At 42.6% G+C, this 14724-nt stretch overlaps 1 long non-coding RNA gene across 2 annotated transcripts in view; it reads right to left on the reverse strand.

Moving 5' to 3' along the window:
* Positions 1-883: 883 nt before the first annotated feature.
* The window catches only part of LOC147377078 (uncharacterized), a 116332-nt gene continuing 102491 nt past the window's right edge, over positions 884-14724 (reverse strand). Inside the window, exons 3-4 of one of the 2 annotated variants that reach the window (XR_015161316.1) lie at positions 12151-12215; positions 884-1727 (exon numbers count right to left, since the gene is read on the reverse strand). This is a non-coding gene — a long non-coding RNA (uncharacterized LOC147377078). The remainder of the gene's footprint in view (positions 1728-12150; positions 12216-14724) is intronic. The other variant, XR_015161315.1, reaches the window with a different exon arrangement.

The following is a 14724-nucleotide window of genomic DNA, read 5'->3' on the forward strand; positions in this document are numbered from 1 at the left end:
CTTTGGCTCCTCCACTCCCTCTTGAGGTTCGGGGAATTTGAGATTGAGTGGGAGCCCTTCTTTTTCTTCTTCTTCTGCTGTTTTTGTTTGTTTGTTTGTTTCCCATTTTTTAAAATTTATTTTTCATTGAAGGCTAATTGCTTTACAGAATTTTGCTGTTTTCTGTCAAACCTCAACATGAATCAGCCATAGGTATACATATATCCCTTCCCTTTTGAACCTGCCTCTCATCGCCCTCCCCATCCCACCCCCCTACGTTGATACAGAGAGCCGTTTGAGTTCCCTGAGACGTACAGCAAATTCCCCTTGGCTATCTATTTTCCATATGGTAATATAAGTTTCCAGGTTACTCTTTCCGTACGTCTCACCCTCTCCTCCCCTCTCCCAATGTCCGTAAGTCTGTTATCTATGTCTGTTTCTCCACTGTTGCTCTGTAAGTAAATTCTTCAGTACCATTTTTCTAGATTCCGTATATATGTGTTAGAATACCCTCCCCGAGCCTGCGCTGTGGCCGTCCGTGCTCAGCAGCGCCCCCTCTGGCAGCTGGCCCTCCGGGCTTTGGTCGGGCAGAGCCTCTGCGCTCCGAGGCGCTCCGAGACCGGCTGCTGGTACATAGCTCCGTAAGAACTATTGCTATTGCCCCCTGCCTTCCCTTCTCTCGCCAGCCTGTGCCGCTTCTCGGCCTCCCGCTTCCTCCCGCGGGAAGCGTGGAGTCTGGCGGGGAATGTGGCCAACCTGAGGCGGGAATGGCATGTAGATACGCCCCCTGAGCTGAACGGCTGGGCAGTGGACCTCCGCTCCCCATTCCAAACCGCAGCTCAGAAACTCCGCTCCACGCGCGAATCCGCCCCTCAAGGGGCACACAGTGTGGCCCAGCTCACCATCGGTCTTCAAAATAAATCTTTATTAAATTGAATAGAATGCCTGCTTTGTTTCCACGATTATCCTGTTTCCTGCACAAGCAAGCTGGCAGGTGTTAGTCCTTTCTAAGCAGATAACAAGCCCATTTCTAGGTTTCTAACTTGGCGGTTAATATCTCTGGTATTACCATGTGAAAAAAAGACAGACACAAAAGGCCAGATAGTGTATGATTGAATTTACGTGAAATGTCCCAAATAGACAAATCCATAGAGACAGGAAGTAAATTAGCAGTTGCCAGAGACTAAAGGGAGGGGGGAAGTGGGGCGTGACTGTTAGTAGGTATGGGGTTTCTTTGGGGAGTGATGAAAATAAAAGAATTAGAGAGCAGTGATGGTTACACAATCTTGTGAATATACTAAAACCACTGGTTGTAAATATAAGATGGAGATGTGAATTATATCAATTTTTGAAAGATCTCGGACTTTGGACTCAGTCCACCTGAGTTTGAATCTGGCCCCTGCCACATCCCAGCTGTGCTACACGGTACAAGTTAATTTATCTCTTTGAGATCCAGTAGCACGGTCTGGGGAGAAGGCAATGGCACCCCACTCCAGTACTCTTGCCTAGAAAATCCCATGGACGGAGGAGCCTGGTAGGCTGCGGTCCATGGGGTCGCTGGAGTTGGACACGACTGGGCGACTTCACTTTCACTTTTCACTTTGATGAATTAGAGAAGGAGATAGTAGCCTACTCCAGTGTTCTTGCCTGGAGAATCCCAGGGACGGGGGAGCCTGGTGGGCTGCCGTCTGTGGGGTCGCACAGAGTTGGACACGACTGAAGCGACGCAGCAGCAGCAGCAGGACTGTCTGGAAAGAGAATGATCAAAGTTCCCATGTTATATACTTGCTATGAGATTTAAATGGGACAGTCTTTGAAAAAATGCCTGGTACATCAAAAGTGCTAATGAATGTTTACTGCTGACATTAAATCCAACAATTCTCAAACTTAAGATGCATAAACATTACCTGGAGAGCTTGATAACCCCTTACATCTTCAGATTTATAAGCCTGGAGTTTGGCTTTAGAATCAGCATTTTTAATAAGCTTACCATTCTGATACAAATGGTCTGAGAATGACACTAAGAAAAATACTGTTCTACACTTTCATAAAATGGAAGAATTGATAAATCATATTTTTAAGAAGTACATGTTAGCTTCCCAGTTAGGAGATAGAAAACTGGAAAAAATATTGCTCATACCCTCACACCAAAAAAAAAAAGTTGGACAATCTACAAATCCACAAGTTCTCTTGAACCCAGCAGAGAGCTGAAACTGAAGAGAAACCAACTAACACAAAATTTACGTAAACTACAGGCACCTCCCCAGAGAGACAAACATGAGCACTCTGTAATCTGGACCAAATGTCACTAGACCCAGATAAGAATAATTCAACTAAAACTTTCAACACATTGCTAAAGGCTGAGTTTAGGCTGGCAAGAAGTGTAGAACCGCTGGAGACACAGACAAAGGAGAATTAAACACACTCTCACAGGCTTTTCTCCAAAGACCTTGCCAGGTACACCCAAGAAAGATTAAAGCAAGACAAGAATCCTGAAATAGCATCCCATGTGCTGCAGGCTGTCATAGTGGCTCAGATGATAAAGCATCTGCCTGTACTGTAGGAGACCCAAGTTCGAGTCCTAGGTCAGAACGATCCCCTGGAGAAGGGAATGGCAACTCACTCCAGTATTCCTATCTGGAAAATTCCATGGACAGAGGAATCTGGCAGGCTACAGTCCATAGGATCGCAGAGTCGGACACGACTGAGCAACTAACACACACACGTGCTGCAGGCTTGGGAGAAAGGGTCGTGGTCACCATGGGAAAAACGTGAAGCTCCACCTGGATCCTTAACCTATTTCTCCTACAGAACACAAAGCCTTAAAATACTGGCAAAAGGGCAACACGTCCTGTCACTCTTAGTGCGTGGTGAAAAAGCCACTGCAGCTGGGAGAAGGGGTGTGGCGAGGACAGAACCAATTTTCTAGCCACAGCAGGGAGCAAGAACACGTGCTGGGCCCAGACCTGCAGCTGAGGGTAAAGGATGACCACTGAGAAAGCACCGCCCTCAAGACCCAGAGACATGCTGTCTGCTTACAGCTGAGACTTAATCAGGATACACAGCGTGCTTTCTGCTGTTCCAAACCACCAGGCAACCAGAGATCGTAGTCTACCACTGAGAGAAGTGCGAAAGCACAGGGAGAGGCCCCACTGAAGCACAGTGCAGAGGGAACACCTGAAGCTGAGGGCAGAGCAGACACGGGCAACAAGCTTTCCAGCACACCAGATCCCCACCCTAAATACAAGCTACACTAGAGGCATGGGAAAACTCTGGTACTGAAGGTGACCAGCACAACATCCAGACTGGTTCACCTTTTAAGTAGGCTGACTCAGTTCCCCACATTAAATGCTTAGAATAAGAAAAGGCACGTATGTGTGCTCAGTTGTGCCTGACTCTTTGCAACCCCACGGATTGTAGCTCCCAGGCTCCTCTGTTCGTGGAATTTTCCAGGCAAGAATTATTGGAGCAGGTTGCCATGGTGTTGGAGAAGACTCTTGAGAGTCCCTTGGACTGCAAGGAGATCCAACCAGTCCATTCTAAAGGAGATCAGCCCTGGGATTTCTTTGGAAGGAATGATGCTAAAGCTGAAACTCCAGTACTTTGGCCACCTCATGCAAAGAGTTGACTCATTGGAAAAGACTCTGATGCTGGGAGGGACTGGGGGCAGGAGGAGAAGGGGACGACAGGGGATGAGATGTCTGGATGGCATCACTGACTCGACGGACATGAGTTTGAGTGAACTCTGGGAGTTGGTGATAGACAGGGAGGCCTGGCGTGCTGTGATTCATGGGGTCGCAAAGAGTTGGACACAACTGAGCGACCTAACTGAACTGAACTGAACTCCAGAATATCCTCCTGACCCAGGGATCAAACCCACATCTCTTGTGTCTCCTGCATTGGTAGGTGGATTCTTTACCACTGCAGTACCTGGGAAGCCTAAGAAAAGGCATGCCCATTTCTAAATGTAACAACTGTTTAACTCAGTCTCTACCATCCTACACAAGGTGTCTGGATTTCATCAAAAAATTACAAGGCATTCAAAGACACAAGAAAACGAAAAACATTGTCAAGAGGCAAAGCAATCAACCACATCAGATTGTTACTGTCACAGCTACACTCAGCTATGACACAAATGTCAGAATTATCAAACGGGGAATTTAAAACAACTATGTTTATTATTAAACATATTAAACTATTGAAAGGCTCTAGTGGAAAAGCTGGGAAGTATTTTTGATGAGATGAGTAATTTCTATAAAAAGAGAAAAACTGTAAGGAAGAATCAAATGGAAATGATAGAAATGGAAAACACAATAGCACAGATAAATGCCTCAACAGGCTCATAAACAGACTTTACATAATCAAGGAAAGAAGAAGTGAATTTGAAGATAGGTCACTAGAAAAAACAAAAGCTGAAATCCAAGAGAAAAAAAATGGGTTAAAAACAAAAAGACAGAATACAGCACCTAAGAACTGTGAGACAGTATCAGTAATTGCATGTAATTCAAATCCCAGAAGGAGAAGAAGGCTTCAGCAGGACGTGAACTGTGAACTTCCAGATGTTCAAGCTGGATTTAGAAAAGGCAGAGGAACCAGAGACCAAATTGCCAACACCCATTGGATCATCGAAAAAGCAAGAGAACTCCAGAAAAACATCTCCATCTGCTTTATTGACTATGTCAAAGTCTTTGACTATGTGGATCCACAACAAATGTGGAAAATTCTTCAAGAGATGGGAATACCAGACCACCTTATCTGCCTCCTGAGAAATCTGTATGCAGGTCAAGAAGCAACAGTTAGAACTGGACATGGAACAATGGACTGGTTCCAAACTGGGAGAGGAGCACGTCAAGGCTATATATTGTCACCCTGTTTATTTAACTTAAATGAAGAGTACATTATGCAAAATGCCAGGCTGGATGAAGCACAAGCTGGAATCAAGATTGCTGGGAAAAATATCAATAACCTCAGATATGCAGAAAAAACCCTTATGGCAGAAAGCAAAGAACTAACGAGCCTCTTGATGAAAGTGGAAGAGGAGAGTGAAAAAGTTGGCTTCAAACTCAACATTCAGAAAACTAAAATCATGGCATCCAGTCACATCACTTCATGGCAAATAGATGGGAAACAGTGAAAGACTTTATTTAGGGGGGCTCCAAAATCACTGCAGATGGTGACTGCAGCCATGAAATTAAAAGACGCTTACCCCTTGGAAGAAAAGCTATGACCAACCTAGACAGCATATTAAAAAGCAGAGACATTACTTTGCAAACAAAGGTCCATCTAGTCAAAGCTCTGGTTTTGCCAGTAGTCATGTATAGATGTGAGAGTTGGACTGTAAAGAAAGCTGAGCACCAAAGAATTGATGCCTTTGAACTGTGGTGTTGGACTCTTGAGAGTCCCTTGGACTACAAGGAGATCCAACCAATCCATCCTAAAGGAAATCAGTCCTGAATTTTCATTGGAAGGACTGATGCTGAAGCTGAAACTCCAATACTTTGGCCACCTGATGTGAAGAGCTGACTCATCTGAAAAGACCCTGATGCTGGAAAAGATTGAAGGTGGGAGGAGAAGGGGACGACAGAAGATGAGATGGTTGGATGGCATCACCGACTCGATGGATATGAGTTTGAGCAAGCTCCGGAGTTGGTGGTGGACAGGGAAGCCTGACATGTTGTAGTCCCTGGAGTTGCAAAGAGTCAGACACAAATGAGTGGCTAAATTGACTGAACTGAACTGAAGGAGAAGAGAAAGCAAGGCAGAAAAATATTTTAAGAAACAATGCATTTAAATTTATCTTCATTTATTCCATTTTCAGCCATTTTCTTCATTTCTTTTAATAGACCCAAGACTCTATCTGGTACCATTTTAACTGATACCAAAAGAAGTTCCTTTAACATTTCTTATAGGTCTACAGTTTCCTTGCATAGCATTACAGGCTTTTCTCTTCCATCTTCTTTTGCCCTGTATCTTCTATCACCCAAAACATACCTCCTAGTCTCCTTGCAAACTTATCTATGCTATCTGTGGTCCATTCCTTTGGATTTGACTAAGTGTTTATCAATCTCTCCTTTTCTCCACAGAGCTAAACTACATTTCCCAGCCTTGCTTGCTGTTAGGTTTGGCCACGTGCCTGAGTTCTGGCCAATATGAGTAAGAAATAAACTTTTATTATTCTCCATCACTAAGATTTAAGAGTATGTAGGCACAGCATTCAGATTGATTATATTCATTGCAGCCAAAGATGGAGAAGCTCTATACAGTCAACAAAAACAAGACCAGGAGCTGACTGTGGCTCAGATCATGAACTCCTTATTGCCAAATTCAGACTTAAATTGAAGAAAGTAGGGAAAACTACTAGACCATTCAGGTATGACCTAAATAAAATCCCTTATGATTATACAGTGGAAGTGAGAAATAGACTTAATGGACTAGATCTGATAGACAGAGTGCCTGATGAACTATGGACAGAGGTTCGTGACATTGTACAGGAGACAGGAATCAACACCATCCCCAAGAAAAAGAAATGTAAAAAAAGCAAAACGGCTGTCTGAGGAGGCCTTACAAACAGCTGTGAAATGAAGAGAAGTAAAAGCAAAGGAGAAAAGGAAAGATATCCCATTTGAATGTAGAGTTCTAAACAATAGAAAGGAGAGATAAGAAAGCCTTCCTCAGGGATCAACGCAAAGAAATAGAGGAAAACAACAGAATGGGAAAGACTTGAGATCTCTTCAAGAAAATTAGAGATGCCAAGGGAACATTTCATGCAAAGATAGGCTCAGTTAAGGACAGAAATGGTATGGACCTAACAGAAGCAGAAGATATTAAGAAGAGGTGGCAAGAATACACAGAAGAACTGTACAAAAAATCTTCACAACCAAGATAATCATGATGGTGTGATCACTCACCTAGAGCCAGACATTCTGGGATGTGAGGTCAAGTAGGCCTTAAAAAGCATCACTACGAATAAAGCTAGTGGAGGTGATGGAATTCCAGTTGAGCTATTTCAAATCCTGAAAGATGATGCTGTGAAAGTGCTGCACTCAATATGCCAGCAAATTTGGAAAACTCAGCAGTGGCCACAGGATTGGAAAAGGTCAGTTTTCATTTCAATCCCAAAGAAAGGCAATGCCAAAGAATGCTCAAAGTACCACACAATTGCACTCATCTCACACACTAGTAAAGTGATGCTCAAAATTCTCCAAGCCAGGCTTCAGCAATACATGAACTGTGAACTTCCAAATGTTCAAGCTGGTTTTATAAAAGGCAGAGGAACCAGAGATCAAATTGCCAACATCTGTTGGATCATGGAAAAAGCAAGAGAGTTCCAGAAAAACATCTATTTCTGCTTCATTGACTATGCCAAAGCCTTTGACTGTGTGGGTCACAATAAACTGTGGAAAATTCTGAAAGAGATGGGAATATCAGACCACCTAACCTACCTCTTGAGAAACCTGTATGAAGGTCAGGAAGCAACAGTTAGAACTGGACATGGAACAACAGACTGGTTCCAAATAGGAAAAGGAGTATGCCAAGGCTGTATATTGTACCCTGCTTATTTAACTTATATCCAGAATACATCATGAGAAATGCTGGGCTTGATGAAGTACAATCTGGAATCAAGATTGCCAGGAGAAATATCAGTAACCTCAAATGTACAGATGACACCAACCTTATGGCAGAAAGTGAAGAAGAAATAAAGAGCCTCTTGATGAAAGTGAAAGAAGAGAGTGAAAAAGTTGGCTTAAAGCTCAACATTCAGAAAACAAATATCATGGCATCTGGTCCCATCACTTCATGGCAAATAGATGGGGAAACAGTGGAAACAGTGGCTGACTTTATTTTTCTGGGCTCCAAAATCACTGCAGATGGTGATTGCAGCCATGAAATTAAAAGACGCTTACTCCTTGGAAGAAAAGTTATGGCCAACCTAGACAGCATATTAAAAAGTAGAGACATTACTTTGTCAACAAAGGTCCATTTAGTCAAGGCTATGATTTTTCCAGTGGTCATGTATGGATGTGAGAGTTGGACTATAAAGAAAGCTGAGCACCGAAGAATTGATGCTTTTGAACTGTGGTGTTGGAGAACACTCTTGAGAGTCCCTTGGGCTGCAAGGAGATCCAACCAGTCCATCCTAAAGGAGATCAGTCCTGGGTGTTCATTGGAAGGACTGATGCTGAAGCTGAAACTCCAATACTCTAGCCACGTGATGCGAAGAGCTGACTCATTGGAAAAGATCCTGATGCTGGAAAAGATTGAAGGCAGGAGGAGAAGGGGACCACAGAGGATGAGATGGTTGGATGGCATCACCAACTCAATGGACATGGGTTTGGGTGAACTCCATGAGTTGATGACGGACAAGGGAGGCCTGGCTTCCTGCAGTTCATGGGGTCACAAAGAGTCGGACACGACTGAGCGACTGAACTGAACTGAGGTACAGCATTTAGCCTACCCTGACAAATACACTAAATATCTACCTAGTCAAAAGTAAACTAATTTTTAGATAACCAGTGAATTCCTTGGAATATGTTTTATGGGAAAATATATTTTGTACAACTGCTGGCAATTTCAGAAAAAAGGCCATAAGAATAAATAGGTAAAATTTTATGTATTCTCTAACTCATACAACATTGAGAGCCACATATGTTACTTTACCAACATCTACCTCTTGCGAGCTCCTGGCAAAACTCCTGGGCTGTGCTCTTAATCAAGCATGGTATAGTACAATGGAAAGTGCCTTGTATTTGTAATAGGAAGACCAATATTCCAGCTTCTGAGATGCTACTGATCAGTCATGTGGCCTCAGGAAGCGTTTTACCTCTTTGATGTCCTTTTTTTTTTTTTAATCTATAAAGGGGGGATAATAGTACCAATCTTCAAGGGTAAAGGATTACACTGTAAGGATTAAGTAAAGCAATATCTGTGTGGTAGATTGCTGTAATCTCACCCGTGCTTTTCCCTTCCCTGTATCTATACCTTTCACCAGATGATTCTATTAATACAACTCCTCCAACAAAAGGAGTGAAGTGCATTTCCCCATACTTGACACTGAGTTCAGCCACGTGACTTCCTTTCGCCAGTATCGGAACCCTAGAACGCTTCTGCCTACTCCTGTGCTTCTTGCATCAGCTCTTCCATCACCACGAGAACACACCCGGGTTAGCTTGAAGGAAGACAGGAGAAGTGGGTCAGATCTGAGTTATCCAAGTCTTCACAGCGGAGGCCATTCTAGGTCAACTGACAGCCAGCTGATCTCTGGCTATATGACCAATATAGCCGGACAAGATCAGCAGAGCCGCCTAGCAAACCTCCAGACACGTGAGCCGTAAATGCTTATTGTTGCACGCCACTGAGAGGTCACAGTTGTTTGTTACACAGTATCACTGTGGCAGCAGGTAACCAATGAAATAGAGTATGAAATTGGGCTCCTACAGACTGTAAACTACTGCACAGATGAAAATTGTTTAAGTTCATGGGCGAAAATGTATATATATGGGGCTTCCCCAATGGCTCAGCAGTAAGGAATCTGCCTGCAATGTAGGAGCTGCAGAAGATGCAGGTTCGATCCCTGGATTGGGATGATCCCCTGGAGGGTACAGAAACCCACTCCAGTACTCTTGCCTGGAGAATCCCATGGACAGAGGAGCCTGGCAGGCTATAGTCCAAAGGGTCGCACAGAGTTGGACACAACTGAAGTGATTTAGTATGCACAGCACATATATAAATACATATATATATATATGTGGAGTCTTGCCCCAAAGCCACAGGTGTGAGACCTGGTACCAAGGCCACAGAAGCAGAGTCCAGAACCAAGGTCACCTTCAAAGGTGACTGAGCCCCTTTGTAACTGTTGTCAAAAGCCCCCTGATCATCATCAGCAGACTTTCTGACCCCAAATTAGGCAAAAATGCCCACTCCAGTCGTCACCCTATAGCACCCTAGAAAGTGAAGTCAATCAGTCGTGTCCAACTCTTTGTGACCCCATGGACTATAGCCTACCAGGTTCCTCCGTCCATGGGATTTTCCAGGCAAGAGTACTGGAGCCCCAACCAATCACCTAATGCTACCCTTCCAGCAGGAATTTTCTTTGTTTCAGGGTTATAAAAATTGGCTACTAACCCACGAAAAGCATCAACTCTTCCTGTTCTGTGAGAAAGTCGACCCACTGCTTGCAGCGTCCTATAACAGAGATAATAGTATTCTTTGTTCTTAATAAACTCACTCCCTTCTGAAATGCTATGTCTGGAAATTCTTTTCCAACTCGAGTTTGGACTACCCCAACATATATGTATATATATATATTTATATCTATATACGTATATATAGATATATATATATATATTTAGTATATATATATGATATATATGATTGATATATATATACACACATATATATCAACATATATATCATATATATATACATATATATCTCCAAGGACTCCCTTGGTCTATGAGATATTAGAGCCTGTGAAGAAATTTCATTGAGTCCTGATTCAGAGTCATGAGATCAAAGTCTGAGTAGGGCAGAACCTTGAAAGTGAAAGTGTTAATCACTCAGTTGTGTCCCACTCCTTGTGACCCCATGGACTGTAGCCCACCAGGCTCCTCTGTCCATGAAATTCTCCAGACAAGAATACTGGAATGGGTTGCCATTTCCTTCTTGAGGGGATCTTCCTGACCCAGGGATCGAACCTAGGTCTCTTGCACTGCAGGCAGATTCTTTACCCTCTGAGCCACCAGGGAAGACAGAACCTTGAAAATGGTCTAATCTACCCTCTACCTGTGTATATAGACTCCTGTTTTCTCAGCCACATTGATTCTCTTTTGTACATACTACACGCAGGTTTGTTCCTTCTAGCACTTTTACGCTCTGACAGTTATAAAAACTTCACCTTTAAATCTTGCCCTCTCTCTAGCAGTCCCTGTGTTAGACAAGCCAGGAGGCTGGGTCCAGTTCCATTCTTCTCAATTCACCATTTCTCTGCCTTGGCCTCTGTTGGTTATGCTCTGATCATGCTGTGAGTTACAATTTTCTCAGATGCCTTCAACATGCAGCCACTTTACAGACTAGAAGCTGCTAATGCTGTTTCATTTATCATGTTTTCTGGCATATTGCATTCATCTTAAATATCCAGCTTAATTCACACAAGAACACCCTCTCTGAATATAGGAGGGCTGGTCTACAAAAGCCCATAAAATAAGCATCCTCCTAGCTTCCAAAGGAATGAAAAGCCACAAGAATAAATTGGAAGAGAAACCAAGCAAGCTGTTTTTTATTTTCTAGAGGAAGGAAGAAATTATTCAGCCTGACTCAGGCCTCTTTCAGGCACCTCACACATTATTATCGCTGAACATTTGTTATTATTTTTTATTATTTTTCTTAACAAGCAGGTAATCTGAGATGGACCTTTTCTTCCCTAAAAGGAATAAGGAAGATTTCCAGGTCTATTTCTGCATCCTAAATGGTATCTTTACCTTACTAGCTGAAGGATCTTTTTTTTCCTCTGAGAAGAAGGCAGGAGGCAGAGTGCCTGTCTAGAAAGTGACAAATCAGACATGACGTACACACAGACCCATTACTTCTGTCATATTTCTCCTCTTAACTTTTCTCAGCAATTAAGGTTTCCATGAGCCTCCCACTCCTTTTCAAATCCTGCTCGTGAGGCAGTTGTAATTAAATCCCTTGATTTCCCAATGCTTCTTTATAAAGTAACTTCATATTAGAAAAGTTGTCTTTTAAATTTCCCCAAACACCCTTTCCTGACTCAGACTGTGATGGGCAACAAAAATCTCTTCCTCCTTCTCTTTGGTGTCTAAATTCAGGTCAAGGATTGTCTCCTCCAGGAAGTCTTCCTTGATAATCTAACCCAGCCTCATTTTAATGCTCTTTGTCTGGACTCCCATGTCCCCTATACTTGCCACTATCATAATATTTACTACACTGTCTTATAGTCTTCAATGTCCTTATTGTCTCCCACACTTTGCATTCATGGAGCTAGTTTTGGCAGTAGAATTCTAGAGTAGGAACACGGACCAGTTGTTTATCAACCCTCACAGCAACTGTTTTGTTCCCCATTGAAAGTATTCTCAATGTGTAAGCCTAAACCCAGCACTGCCTTTCTTTCTGCCTTATTTGCATCACAGTGAGAATAAGATTGTGATGATTTACCTGGAAATGAGCTTCATGGGATCTTCTGAAATCATCACATTGGTACTGGGCACTGTGGTGGGCGACTGGGGGAAGGTAATAAGGAAATACAAAACTAGGTCTCAGACAACCAGAAATATATTATCTACTTGGATATATATAAAACACTAATTAACATGAGGGTAAATGAGTGCCAAATAAGGCACATAGATACAATAGCTAAGGGAGACATTCAGACAGAAGGAGGTTACTGGAATAAGCAGGGCTTCCCTGGTGGCTCAGTGGTAAAGAATTCACCTGCCAAGCTGGAGACACAGGTTCGATCTCTGGGTTGGGAAGATTGCGTGGAGAAGGAAATGGCAACCCACTCCAGTGTTCTTGCCGAGGAAATCCCATGGACAAAGGAGCCTGGCAGGCTACAGCCCATGGGGTCACAAGAGTCAGATACAACTTAGCAACTAAACAAAAACAACTGGAAAGAGAGGAAAGTTGGAAGTGTTTTCAACGCAGCTTTACAAAAGAAGCTATAACTGGGTCTTGAAGGAACAGCATAAATGCAGGCACAGAGGTGGAATCTGCACTATTTCGATTTAGACAATAATAAATAGACTTTTTTGGCTAGCATAAAGGCCTTGTGATGAGGAACAATGCGAAATTAGGTTCCAAAGCCAGATCATATTATTTTCATTTTCCCCCACTAAAAGAACTGTCCAAGTCACCTACTTTTAAGAGGCCCCATCAAGTCCATGTCCTGAACAGGAAATGTGTACTTAGCAGGGTGCACATTATTACATAACTCAACCACCACCAATGGCTCTTCAAGAGCACCATGTTAACTCTTGGTTAGCCAAAAGCTATCTTTCTAGTCTGTGCTCTACCTCATTCAACCAACCAGTAGAGATTGCACACCCACTAAGTTCTTCTTTCTGAACTGAACTCCCTAAACCACTAAAAAATGAAGGAGATAGAATTCCTAATTTCAAAGAACATATTTTTGTCTTATTTTTCTTTTTCCATACTTGTCTATCTCCCACCATTTCTTATGGATAGTATCCTTTTAGGCATTTCATCAAATTTCAGACCTTCTGCAGCACTTCCCTGTTAAACACATTGTAATTACACTGGTAGATTTTAAAAGAGAGGAAAGAAGAAAACAAGAATTGCTTTGGCTTTGGAAATGAAACGGTTACATTCAGAGAGCCTTCTTTATAATACTAGATCTATAGCTATTCTCTCCTCAGTGGTTAAGAATTGGTTCTATCTGCCAGAAAACTTTTTTTGCATCTCTCTCTGATGAGAAATAAGACATCTCTCTTCTTGTCTCATGGAGAATTGAAATTGTGGCCAGGCCAAGATAACACTGTCCAACTCATCCTTCTGAGCTTAACTTCTACCAGCCCCTGAGCCAGCTCCAAGGCAGCATAGCATGCCTGGAAAACCCTCCTTTTCACTGCGCCAAGCCATGTGTCTCATCATTTAAGGAATTCCTAAAATCCCACCCTCTCTGTGGTCCTTAAGACTTCAAGAATAACCAAGTGCTTCCCCTCAACAGAAACTGCCTATTCATCCAAGCCATTGGCCACTTTCCCTGATTGATTACCACTCCAGTCCCAGCCCTTCCCACCTCATCCCTAAACATATGTGCCCTTGAGGTGGCCTTACTAGAAACAGCCTACATTTTAACTCATCTGTGGCATCATGAAACCTTTCTGTGGGTTTAAGTAGTCCTGGGTTTGCTGGGATGTAGGGAGCTAGCCCTGTGGGGGCTTGTTTTCGAAGGGCATTGGGAGAAGCCTACACCAAACAAGCAAGCACCCATTCACACATTATTTTCTTATAACAACTAGAAAAAAATAGCATTTCTATAGTATTGATAAAATGCTTTCATATCCATGACCTTAGTTTTTTCTCCAACCTTACTCTTCAAGTTAGGATGTATCTTATCATCTCCTAATAAGGAAATGGAAGTTAAAAGAGGTTAAGAAGAAAAAAGAGGTTTAAAAAAAAAGAAAAAAAAGAGGTTAAGTTGTTTGCCTTTGATCAAGTAGTAAATGGTTCTAGGAAAACTATTTGGGACTAACATCATCTAGGCCCTTCACCTGACACCATAAAGCAAAATAAATCTCAGATGGATTAAAGAATTAAACATAAAAAAGTAAAACTATTAACAAAAAGAGAAAATGTAGTTGACGATTTGCCTAGTCTCTGGATGAATAAAGAGTTTTCAGGCATAAAAACACTGGAAGAGATGGCAAAAGGAGAAAATTTAATAGATCAGTCTACATAAAAATGTAAAACTTTTACTTGTCAAAAAATCAAATAAAAAAACAAGCAACAATCTGAGGGGAAATGGTCAGGCTATTGTGGCATAGCCTTGCTCAGTCTCAGCTGGAGCCACCTCAAAGTCCAGGAGGGACTTCCTGGTGGCCCAGTGCTTAAGAATCTGCCTGCCAAAGCAGGGGACATGAGTTCGATCCCTGGTCCAGGAAGAGCCCAAACTAAGCCCAAAACCACAACTAGTGAGCCCACATGCTGCAACTACTGAAATCCGTGTACCCTAGAGCCTGTGCTCCATGAAAAAGAAGGCTCCACAAT

This window comes from Bos grunniens, chromosome 3 (genome assembly GCF_055505025.1).
Source record: "Bos grunniens cultivar Pamir isolate PY7600 chromosome 3, Bosgru_T2T1.0, whole genome shotgun sequence".
Classification (NCBI taxonomy): domain Eukaryota; kingdom Metazoa; phylum Chordata; class Mammalia; order Artiodactyla; family Bovidae; genus Bos; species Bos grunniens.